Consider the following 13,206-nt stretch of genomic DNA (forward strand, 5'->3'; position numbering starts at 1 on the left):
TTGTAGCCGCTCATCTCAGCCCGCGCACATGGAGTCACTCAACGTGTCTGTGAACCACCCCCGGTCTCAGTGAACCAGATAAGTCCTAGCCACAGTCGCTGCAACGACTGCGTATTCATAGCATAACAGAAAACGATACCTAGAGCGCGCCCCGTTTTACGTGGGACGTTTATTGGTTTTACTGCTTGTACATAGTTCATTTTTTGCTTTCAGTGTCATTTCCCATACCTTCCATATTCATTCCTTTCTCTTTCTGTCCTCAGTACCCTCCCCCCAAAGGGAAGTAGCAGGCCCAAGATCAATTTCTCAGGCCGACCTCTTCTCCTTATCAATAAATATTTTCTCTCTCTCTCTCTAATCATAGACTATTTTGATGGCCGTTATAACCTGTGCAGAATTCATCCTAACTCCGCACTTATAACATGTCATGCATATCCTGTGAAACTTCTTGTGTTCATACATTGTCCTAATCATAGGCCACAGCCGATGTCACAAAAAACACAGTGGTGAGAACATAAGAGTAATTCATAGCGTAGCCATATTGATAAGCATAACGCAAATGTATTACAAAACACGTTTGATCAAATACCCATGTCACGCACACTGTCATATGCGTTAGACGAATGGATGGAAAGATTGCAAGCATAGGTTCCATAAGGGTCCATACGCATTAATATTATTATTCCGTATTCTGAAGGGGGGACTCATGGTCTACTCATGTTTGGGGAAGGCAGTAAAAAAGCTGATAGCGTCTACACGCTCTTGTGTATCCCCGTGGTAGTAGCGGAAGTCCACAGGGACATAGCAGCCTCTTTTGGGTGAGCCCGGCCCAGACTAGGCGATGCACACTCCTGGAGGGTCTTGATGTACGGCGGAAGATTACAATGGCGCGATTTTACTCAAGGTTTTGACACTCTCAGAACTACGTTGTTCATAAATACCTTTTACACCGATAGAGAATGACACTGGGATGTACTTTAATATGCTCATTAGTGAACTCAAACTTTTCAACGAAATAAAAAATTCTACTGTCCGGTGATGACATCTACAGCTGCAAACTTCAGTTGTTCCTTGCGTACTTTTGCCAAACAAAGCGGAAATGTCCCAGCGCAACAACGGTAAAAACAAAATCTTTTCCGGTACAGCCTTCCAGCTTTCCTTCCGCCACTGACGTCAGAAACACATCAATTCCGACTCATAACAAAAATACAAAGATTCATGGAAGTCACCTTCAACCAGTGCCACGAACATTAATCGTTGCATTCTGTTTGTCATTAATGTTCTGTATGCAACTGTCCACAGACTTTCATTTTTGTGTCGACATCGTAAGCGTTGGAGATTTGAGGGCCCAAGATTCAACCTCAGGCTCACAAAGTCAGAACTAAAGAAAGTCCCGGGGTGCCTTCGTAGAACTGATGAAGATCTCGTGTCCCATTCAGTGCCACAAAAGCAGTGGTGCCGCAGAGTGGAAACGAATGTTATTAATTAAAGCTAGGGTCAGAGTTCAATCCCACGCACGCCGTCCGGGGCGGCCTTTCCGGATTTGACATCTCAGCAGAGCTATCTACGCTCCTTTTCTCACTTTTTTCCTCAGGCGACGTATGGCAAGGGATAAATTAAAGGGCCGTTCTTGAAGCATTGCGCTCAGTATGGTAGATTGCCTCAAATGGAATTAACTTTAATCATGCCCCAACCACCGCGTTTGGGAAATAGTATGAACGAGAACTTGTTCCAACATAGTAATCGGAAAGATATGGGACGTGTTGCGAATTGTAGAGGAAGAAGATATACGGATATCTTGAATATACGGATTAACTATCGTCAACACTGTACATTTGCTGCAATACGGATATCTTGAATATGCGGATTAACTATCATCAACACTGTACATTTGCTGCCATCATTCGCCTAATATTAAAGGCAGGCATTCTGAGACAGGAGAAAATGGAATATGCATGTAGAATGACTGATGCTGTGAGCTGAAAGTGAGAGTGGTGTCTTAAAAACATCCCGGGCTACCTTCGCTAACGTGAAACCTAGGGAGGGGTGAAGGATAGAAGTGTATTCAAAGATTGTAAGTCTCTTTCTAGCCACACGGCGTAGACTTACTGGACGTCGGAGAAGCGCCGGTGGGAGGAGCAATCGCGCACTTGCAGAAGTGGTGGCGCCCCCTCTTGCGCTGAACCGGATTTAAGCAGTTAAATGAGACAGAGTGGCCGTAAGTTGTCTTCGTGCCACACACCGCAGCATGCTAAGAAGTATGCTATACAGAACAAAATCTTGCGTTTGAAACCTATTCTGGGACGGAATTTAACAATTTTTTTTATAATAATGCAATTAAATTGGGTAAACCCTGCATTTAAAATTAGCGTAAATGTTAGTTAATTTTGAACTAGTTTTCTTTGTGATAAGCTTGTTGTTCGACCATCTTTTGCAACTTAATTGCCGGGACGACATGAGACACCGACAGCCCGAGCCCCCAAGGTGCTTCGCCCCTAAAACAATTCCAGCGCGCACTAGGAGACAAAACAAATGGAAGGTTGGGGAAAGCTATCGCTGCAGTCATGAGGAATCGCGGCCTTTCGTTATTATGTAGGTTAATCGACACCAAATTTTCCATCGTTTGCGTTCCTCCGAGCTTTCAAACGTTAGCATCATTAGGAAGGGTTTGGGTGAAATTTGTGGTATCATTTTGATGGAGGTCACTGCACACAAACCAACCTGAACGGACAAACCAATATTCTGGCACATGTATATAAATGCGGGAGAGTATGTACAGTGTGTGAGTGCATGATTTCCGACATTTACGAGTGCCTCCGTGGGGTGCAACGGAAACATTTAAAGAAAAAATATTAACCCCAAACTTTGCTGCTGAAAGCAAAAGGACAGACAAAGAAATTTGCTGCATGACAAATTTAGACACAAAAGAGCTAATTCTTGTTTCAAGCATGTACCTTTTCAACAAATTTGTGTGCGCTTTTATAGCGTCAATATGGCAGGCTCTTTAAAGGCGGACATGTGCCTGTTTCTGTAACAAATAACAATCAAGTAGAATATTGGAAGCTGCCGTAGTTAGCTACGTGCCGTGAAATTGTACTTTCGAGAAGGGTTTTTGAACAGAACAGTATCCTTCGGACGTCTTGAAGTTTGGTGGATTTCGTAGAAGAGGCTCTCTGCACTGGCCGCGAGTGGGTTTCCACTTGCCACGAGCAGAATCTAGGTTGTACAAATTTAGGTGGTTGGCGTGAGAAGGCTCTTCATATTTGAAGCATCAAGTGCCACTTGCGAAAAAGTTGGCCCAAATGAGGTGAGAATAACAATCAAACTATAAAAAAATCCCGGGCCATCTCCACTGACGTGAAACCTGGGCAGTGACGAAGCATGGAGTGTATAAGTGGACTCTTGGCGCCCTGGCGTTTTTGTTTACGAAGACAGAATCTTTAGGGGGTATAGGTACATATCTTTGCTGTAAATGTATGGTGTCCTTGGAGCACGAAGCAGCTAGCGAGAGGTGTTGGAAAACGAGTGTGCCGGTGTTTTATTGCCGTGACTACAGGAAACGACGACAGGAGACGCTGACAGCCTGAGACCCTAAGAGGCTTCGCCCCTAAAACAATCCGTCATGGCATGACCTCACGCGACTGTTTTATATGATTTGCATCCCCACAGAAATACTTCACTGGATCTGTTTTGAGATAGATTTTATAATAAATTATCGCGATCACCCTCCTAATCTCACTCCTCATGCTAACAGGTACCTGGAGGAAGGTGCTGAAGAGGAGAGAATTGTCGCCGGGACCCTATATTCATGTATGACGATGTCCCTCGAGAAAGTGAAAAAAAATTAAAGCCGTTCCACTTAATGTGAAAGCTGTTGGAGGTGCAGAGCAGTGATTCGCCATAATGGGATGTACCGCCGTTATCCGCTTACTGCTACCCGCCGCATGCAATTCAAATTTCCCGCCTTCGTAGTGCTCGCGCGCCCCCTGCCTGAAACTGCGCCAGCGGGAGTTCTGTTCTCTTCGTGCTTTTCTCGCCGCACCTGCCGGCGTTGCACTGCCACATTTTGCGATTACTACCGTAAAAACCAACCTAACGGGCGTCCTTAACTGAAGGAACGCGGGCGCTGCCGGTTAATTACGTATATTTTTCCTCCAATGTACGTATAGTTTTCTTTGCGCTAAACAACGGGAAGCTGTATGACAAGCGCCAGCGTTTCACGAGTTTCGAACGATTATGACTATATAAACCGCTTGGCTTTCCAAGCCTATTGGGTACGCCGCGAACAACAGCGTTATCCCGGGACGCAACTTGGGTCTAGCGAGTGAGCTACGACGACAAGGCGAGCGCCTAAAGTGCTCTGCACTTAAAGGGTCTGCAAATACGTTCTCGTTTGCAACACCCTAATAAAGCACATGTACCACAGGCTTCTAAGGTTCGTGTCTTCGGGGCGACGTCAAATCCGTTTAACGCCCGCAGGGTCTCGCAAACATCGAAAAATATGAAACTAGCTCTGTGATGCTTGTGCGGCGCGGGAGGTGTACGTATCAGGCCCTTCAGGATATATACATACCGCGCCTCTGCAATACGGAAAGAGCTATACATGTTTCACAACCACGCAGAGATTAGTATTTTACCTGGTAAGCCTGGATGTATCCGACGAGTGCTACAGCACTAGCAACTTAAGAACAAACCACAGGGAACGGGAAAGTTTCTAATGCAGCGTCGAACATCTTGACGCATGGTGTAAGCACAACAAGAAACTGTCAGCACCGAAGGAAGTAAGAACAGAAGAGATGAACTGCAGACACGCCTCGGGCTTCCATCAATCGCCGTTAACGCAGTGACGACAACTACAGCGCTCGCTCGGTCGGAGGCCGGGACGCCCTGCAAACCGAGGGAGCTTTCTCCGACTGGCCCCGACGGACGAGCACACGTCGGAGCCCGGAATCATAATTAAAAGCCGAACGGCTCTGGCGAAGGAAGTACGTTCTTGTTGCTTTACTGCGCGGTAACTGGTCGTTCATTTGTCCTACTCAAAGACGCGAGATGCTGGAAACGAAAGAGCACGAGGAGTTGGCGGAAAATCGATGATTCCATCCACGCTCCTTGATGTGGCCACTTTCATTTTTTTTTCGTATGCTGTGGGATGAAGATGGAGCCTGGATAGCCCTGTTTTCTCGTCAGAATCGACAACTGGCGCTGGTTGGTTTTTGTACATCGTTAAAAGGACGATAGAAGATGGGAAACACGACGGTGCTTCCTTGCAGCTGATTATTATTAAGAATAAACACAAATATCTGCCATCACTATCACTGTAGCCCGAAGGCAAAGCTCATACACAACAAAATCAAAATTGACGATGACATGCTTGAATGGGACAGTGCCCGAGCGAAAAGAACACCTATCTCTCGGCGCAATACCAGAACAGACTCGGCGCAAAGAACTACTAAAGAGCGTAAAAAGAAGACACTCTGTTGCATGAATTCAAATGATCGCAGCATAGTAAACAAAACCGCGGACTTGGAAAGCCTTATCATCAGGTATAAACAAGATACTTTGATAATAACTGAATCTTGGCTACATCGTGATATTGACGATTCTGAAATAACACCCCCCCCAGATTCAAGGTATACCGCAAGGACAGAGGCTATCGAGGGCGAGGTGTTGCTATTTTGTTTTTAGAATCTTTACGTGTAGTCAGATTACCCAATATCGATGGACTAGAATGTGTAGTTGTTAAAGCATTATTTGAAGAAATTCACATCGTTATTGGCGCTTTGTATCGCCATCCTAGCTGCGATACGTTTGTCGAAATATTTAACGAGTTCTTGTGCTCCTATGGCAAACATTCCTCTAATATGCTCCTTGCGGGTGACTTTAATTTTCCTTCCGTAGACTGGCAAAACGACGTACCTGTAGCCCTTACTGCTAGTTCGGAGCCGTTTGTTGAATGCGTAGTGCTCCATGGCTTAACACAACTGGTTACTACACCCACTCGAGTGCAAAATGAAGCTGTGTCCATATTAGACCTGCTCCTTGTAAATAACGGCATTCTGCTACGAAATCTCGAAGATGAGATTTTTCAGGCTATATCGGGCCACAAACTCACCTGCCTCACTATGCAATTAAATGTTCCCTTCAAGCTACAAAAGAACAACGTCTAATACCCGATTTCACACGTGCTAATGATGTAGACATAATTTATGTGCTTGACAGCTCGTTTCTTCAATTTGTTTCTGTGTGCGGATCAAAATAATATTCGATTGACCGCATCTGGGGTTTCTTTAAAAGCCTAGTGTTTGACGAAATGAATAAATTTGTACCCTTCCAGAGGAAAGTACTGAGGCAGGATAATCCGTGGATGAATAAAGAAATCGTACGCATGGGACGAAAACTAAAAAAGCAACGAACGCAATGTAAGCAGCGCCCATCAACAGCTGCCTCTGATAAAATGCACGATTTGCGAATGCAACTGAAAGACAAAATTAAGACAGCAAAAGGGCATTATCAGCAAGTGTCGTTAAAAGAATTCATGATTTCGTCTCCAGAGAAGTTCTGTCGTTATCTCGCACCGAAAAAGAACTCTGTTATCCGCCTTTACGTAGCCGATGAGCCGGTTTACGACAGCCTAGGTGTTGCAGATGCTTTGAACCGGTGTTTCTGTTCAGTGTTTACTGATGACGATGGAAACATCCCGCAATTTCCTTCTTTCATTGAAGTACCTCCTATCAGTGACGTGTGTGTCAATGAAGAAGGTGTCCTTTTGGTTCTTCTCCAGCTAGATGCTAAAACGTCCCCAGGTGTTGATGGCATACCCAACGCTTTTCATGTGAGATATGCTGAGTGGTGCGCGAAGTACTTGTGTTTACTATTTAACAAATCTCTTGAGTGCTCTGAACTTCCCGAGGACTGGGTGTATGCTAAAATCACTCCAATACCGAAAGGTAACGAAAACCGCTCCCACTCATCGTCATACAGACCAATTTCTATTCTTTCAACATGTGTCAAATCTCTCGAACATATTATATTTAAGCACATTTCCGAATTTATTGAGAGCAATTGCATTGTGGACGCCCAACAGCATGGCTTCCGGCGGGGACGGTCCACTGTAACTCAGCTTCTGGAAACGGCTCAGGACTTCGCTGCAACACTTGACAAACGGGGGCAAGTGGACATCATATTCCTAAATTTTGAGAAGGCGTTTGACCGTGTGTCGCACTCAAAATTACTCAGTAAATTGACGGCTATTTTTAAAAATAAAACTTTAGTGGCATGGATTAAACCATACCTTTCCTACAGGCAATAAAGCGTAACCGTTAACGGCGCATGTTCTGTGCCCTCGTCAGTGCTTCCGGGCGTCCCACAGGGCTCGGTTGGTGGGCCAATTTTCTTTCTCGTTTTTATTAACGATATTGTACGTGACATACAGGTAAAAATTAATCTTTTTGCAGATGACTGCATTCTTTACAATGGAATCTACAACTATAACCATGAAGTCGTCTTAAACGCACCGCTTGAAAAAAATACAAACACGCTGTACAACGTGGCAGATGACTCTTAATTACAAAAAAAAACCATTTCAATGGTCATTACACGCAAAAAGGCCCCATTGAAGCACACGTACCAAATAAACGATCATAGTCTAGCTGAGGTATCATGTTACCAATATTTTGGAGTTTTAAGCACATCCGATCTGAAATAGAACGAGCACGTCACGTACATTAAGAAAAAAACAATGCGAAAACTCGGCTATTTACTGAGAATGTTACTGAAAGCTTCTCAGGATACCAACCTCCTAGCTTACAAAACTTACATCAGTCCACTATTAGAATTTGCTTCAATCATCTGGGACCCATACACTCTAGTTAATACCAATAAGCTCGAGAGCATACAAAGAAAAGCCGCGCGATTTATTTATAGTTCATACTGATGGAAAACGTCTCCTACGAGTCTTCTCCGCAGGGCCGGTATGGAAAGCCTTGCGGTACGAAGTTATCTTGATCGGCCAAAATTTTTTTACTTGCTGTATAACGATAGACTTCATATTAACAAGGAAGCATTCATCCAGCCAGCCATTTACCGCCCAACACTATCCAATCGCCCGATGGAAGTAGCTGAATTTTTGTGTAAAACAAACGCCTTTAAAAATTCCTTTTTACATCGTACGTGCAATGAGTGGAAGCTGTTACCTGCGGATGTTGTGCAATGTCCTGATGTCCCATCATTTCTTCGCGCCCTGTTGAATTCAGCATGACGTAGACTTCTTGTATAGTTGTTATCGTACCGATTGCACTTGTACAGTTTTTTTTTTCGGTTCAAATTTCTGTACCCATAGAAGTGTAGTTTTATGTTTGTACGTTATCCCGTTTTTTTTCTCTCTCTGTTGTATCGCCCACACCTGCTCAAAGCCTGGCATCCAGGCTAGCAGTAACCTGTAAATAAATAAATAAACCCGTACTTAGGCTGTTAGGTCGACATTGAGGTGTGCTAGATACCGGGTAAACATACTACAATAAAAAACCTAACAATATAAGTAAAGGCTTTGTATAGGAAACAAAAATCAATTTCGTGTAGCATTGCATACGCATAGCTGCTTCACTTGTCTTGGTTCTTAGTTATGTAAAACCGGTTCATGATCCGTTTTTCAGCTAGTGTATTGTCAGCTGGTGAGTGTACTGTCAGCGTATTATAGGCTGCTTCAGCTGGTGGTCGATTTATAGTTCATTTCACAACCGGTTTGTAGCACAGTCGATGCTATGTGGCTACCAGCAACCCACCGACGTCCGCGCATGTAGCTCACCGTGACAGTCTATGGTGGCTTGTTAAAAAAGGAACAATATGCATATGGAACGGCTTTTTACGCATGTAGCTCACCGTGACAGTCTATGGTGGCTTGTTAAAAAAGGAACAATATGCATATGGAACGGCTTTTTACCCCCACGCTTTGAAACCCCCACTTGGATGGGGAAACCATAAGGTCCCAGCTCCTATTCTCTAATTGCTTTCCGTTGCGTAAGTTTCTTTCATATTGAGTGGAAATTTCAGCTCGAACGTCACAACCACGGAAGGTTTGCACCTCCCGAGGTTTCTACTTTTAAGCGGAAATTTCCGGCCTATCATCACTTTTCTTCATCCGGTCACCGTAAAATATTACGTTGAGTTAGACGGTCTAATGCAACTAAATAGCTGATAATAATTTAGCATCCACGCAGTCTGCGAGATGAACCATAGTTGCAGGGTTTTGACAACTCATCTAGTTTGCCTGTCAAATGTTCTCAGACAGTCAAATTTATATTTTTGATTTCTTCGTATTTTTTTTTTATTTTGAAACCGTGACCCGGATTCATGCCAGTGACCTCTGAATGGTTGTGCAATAAATAAATAAAGTTGTCGGAAGCACAATCTCGGACGGACATTCTTCAATATATTTCCCTTAAGAGTCACCTCGAGCTCTAGACAGATAGTGCAGTTGGCATGCCCTTTATATTAGATCAATTTACGAATGGGCGGAGCACAAACGGGTGCCCTGACCGGAATCTCTGTGAAAGCTGCTAATTCATCACGGCCGGAAAAATTTGGCATGCTTTCAATCTACAAAATTTACGAAGTCAATGAGGTAGCGTTGTTATGAATCACACATTGAACAATGCTGCTATGAATCGACGCACAACCGTTCGAATAAGTAACTGCGCGTAAGATCATCTATCGTGTGTAAATAATTAATTGTACACAGCATAGTCTCTGTCCAAACGTTTATACCACCCACTGCAATTGCACGTGCATCATTGCGGCAGATTGGCTTGCACTTGCGAATAAGAAGGCGTAATTAAGTGCGTAGTTGCAATATCGCGCGGTAGCTTGTCGTACAAAAGATGTAGCGACTTCATAGCATCTTCATAACACCAGAGTAGCATTTTCAGTTCCGATAACTTTTGCATTAATGGCAGAAAGGAGCATCTGATAACTTTCTGTTATGACGTTTAAAACATCGATTTTCTTTTAGTTACCTCATTTTGGAGTTCTGCCTCCATCCCTACGCAGCATGTGAAGAATGATGGCAGCGTAGAGGTAAATCACAGCCCAGTGTGTTGCTTTAAAGCGGTGCACATTCATGCAACTATTCCGTACTGCAAAACTGGGAAGACTTTCAAAACGCGGCGAGGCGAGCAGCCTACGATCGTGCGCGCATTCATTGTAGCACTGTCCAATGTACGAGTCATAACAACGCTACACCATTGTCTTGGAAAATTCCGTTGACTGAAAGCATGCAAATTATTTCCGCCCGTGGGGAAAGTGGTAGCTTCCGCAGAGATTCTGGTGGGCCTAAGCACAACCATGTGGGATGTTCTGGTAAGCTAGATTACCCCACAACTTCTTTTCATGACAGGTATTGTTTTGAAAAAAGATGCAATCTATTGAAACGAATCAACTTTTGTGAGTAGTTGGCAAATCATTCCCCCACGCGTTGAGACCTCCGGGCGCAATAATATTCCATGTGTAGTTCTTTTTCTTTGACTACCGATTGCTTGATTTGTGTAGGGAATTGTTTTTTATGTATTGTTGTTTCTATGTTTGATATTTTGTTTGCCATAATGTGCGGCTACATTTTTGTGCTGTTTATTTGCGTGTATTCTATGTGCTCTATCGCCCCTCCTGCTTGGGCCCAAACAGGGCCTGAAGTATGTACTAAATAAAAATAAAAAAATAAAAAAATTACTCCCACCTCCCCTCGCGGGAACCCCTGTATAGATGCGACGCATAGGGAGTTCCGTTGTTGTTTCCGTTAGGTTGATTCTCCCATCACGTGAAACGTGCCGTGAACCCTCTGCCGCGGCTATGACGCAACGTGGCGCGGCTATGGCGCAACACAATCCAACACAATCCACTTTAATCCAATCCAGTTTAATCCAATCCAATCCCAATCCAAATCCAATCCAATCCAATCCAAGCCAAGCCAATCCAATCGAATCCAATTCAATGCCCCTCGCGAGAGAGTGTTCGCTATCGGAGAGGAGAGGGGGTGAGCGGCGGAGAGCGGCGTAGAGCGCAGCTCGCGCGGCGAGGAGAATGGGGGAGGGGTGTGGACGGACAGCGACAACGCTGTATGGATTTGAGGGAGAAGGCGAGTGAATGAGAAGCCGTCGCATCTAAAATAACTTTTCTAAGGCTCCCATGACCAAATGCATTCGTTAGGTCCAGCAAGGACCATCTAAGTTTTGCCTCTGTTATTAGAGTTGGAGCCAGATCGATTACTCTGTGTAAGTAGATTGTGGTTGGCACACGAGTACAAAATCTGTGCTACTTTTTTCTGACAGCTGAGAATATCAGCTCAAGTAATGGAGGCAAATGCTTTTATATACCCTGTTTTAATCACCGCGTTGATATGACGGTGGGTGAAAGTTGTAAGAATAGCTGCGTTTTCTTATTATCAATAGAATGAGAAGAGCGATCTGCGGAAACTTAGAAAAGACACCTGCTGAGCAATTCGGCATATTTTTGAAGCAAATAACTTGGCAGTATTATGTAAGCCGTCGCATTTTTTCGAACTCGAACCCTAGAAGACTTAGTACCTCTTGTTTTGTAAAGTGTTCAGGATCGATGGCTCGATCAAATGTAGCGATACTGGCATTTTTATTCACCCGCAAGCGGAGCGTTTGGAGGTTCAATGCTCCATTTGCGAGATAGGATATCAAGGGAAAATAAGGAGCGAAAAATCGCTAAGAGTCACGTTCGCAATGAATCGTGCACTAAACTTTTATTTTTCTTGAAGCTAAAAAGTGCAAGTAACAGAAACAAAGAGGCGAAACCTCACAAATTCAGTAAACCACAGCGCAGAAAGAAAGACATGCCAACACGTCTACGTTAATGGGTATCATTTACTAAGAAGAAACGCAAGTAATGGTAGAATAAAAAAATGTAAACGAAAAAGCTGTCTGGCACGGGTGCTAAGCAGAGTAAATACCATTATAGCATGCCTCGAATAAAGGCCCAAAGTGAGATCGGTGCCTATAATTCCTCGGGGCTCAATTAAGAAACAGCCGTGCTCAAGCATCAACGTGGCGCTGTAATGACATTATAACTCATGCGCGTACCTACAAGACCCCGGACCCGAGAAACCTAATCAGTGGAGAAAGAAAAAGATAAGGACTAATAGCTATACGGGGAAACTGAACGCCTATTAAATATAGCGCATCGGAAGCGCACGTGGCTGTCTTCAGCGTATCTCCTCGTCCATGTGTTTGAACTCGGGGTTCCTGATTTCACCCTAAGGAATTCGGGCATTACTGACCCAAGCCTTATACCGATCATCTAAATGTAATAAAGGAAAGCTAGGGAACAGATTTGTGTTACATTTCTACAACGAACAGGGTTCGAAGCTGTTCGATCAAGCCTGGAATAAAAGAAAAATAGGAAGAATAGCAATGGCTCTAACAGCCTTCCCGCCCGAGTAAGATACGAACAGCCTTCCTTCAAAATGAAAACAGATTACGCCGGGCCGGCCCTTGGTCTAAGCCCGTCGTGTGAGCTCCTTTAAGAAGCCTGGCAAGCACAGACGTTAAGGACGGATCGGGCGACGTCTTGCAATAAAGAGGAAAATGATCATGAAGAAACGGCAATGGCCAGTTCTGCAGAATACGGACAATGGCGTCTAACAAAGAGCGAATGCCCCCAGCGTGCAATTACCCCGATGCCCTAATACCAACTCGGAGGAGGCCGAGTGAGGCTGGGAAGAGTGTAAATATTTTCACAAGAAAAAAGAAAAACGTTCGCCGAATTTGGCTTTGGCAAGGACGCAAGGGAGAAATTTTATAGAGGAGTATGTAGACAATACGAAAAAAAAAACTAAATAGGAGCTTATAAAATAAATTTACCGATTGGGAAATGGGGAAGCCGGAGGACCGAAGAGAAGCTTTAGTGGAACTGAAATTATCAGAGCTCTTGTTTAATTTTTTTTAGTTGCCTGCTGTCTTTAGTTGTCTGCTTTAGTTGCCTGCTGCCGCTGCTCCATCCATGCTTCATTCAACTCGCTTCCAGCTTATTAGTGCGCGTCGAACGACCACGATGGGAAAAAGTCCGCGGAACAAGCACACCCCGGTGCCCTGTCGCAGAGGACGTTATTATTTTTTTGTCGCCACCATCAAGCCCTAAAGTCCAACAAAAATTCATCGGCCTTTCTCTTGTTAAGGCGTTTGCTGTTCGAGA

This window comes from Haemaphysalis longicornis, unplaced genomic scaffold, assembly GCF_048455015.1.
Source record: "Haemaphysalis longicornis isolate Haplotype H1 unplaced genomic scaffold, Haemaphysalis longicornis Haplotype H1 scaffold_8, whole genome shotgun sequence".
In the NCBI taxonomy this organism is placed as follows: Eukaryota; Metazoa; Arthropoda; class Arachnida; order Ixodida; family Ixodidae; genus Haemaphysalis; species Haemaphysalis longicornis.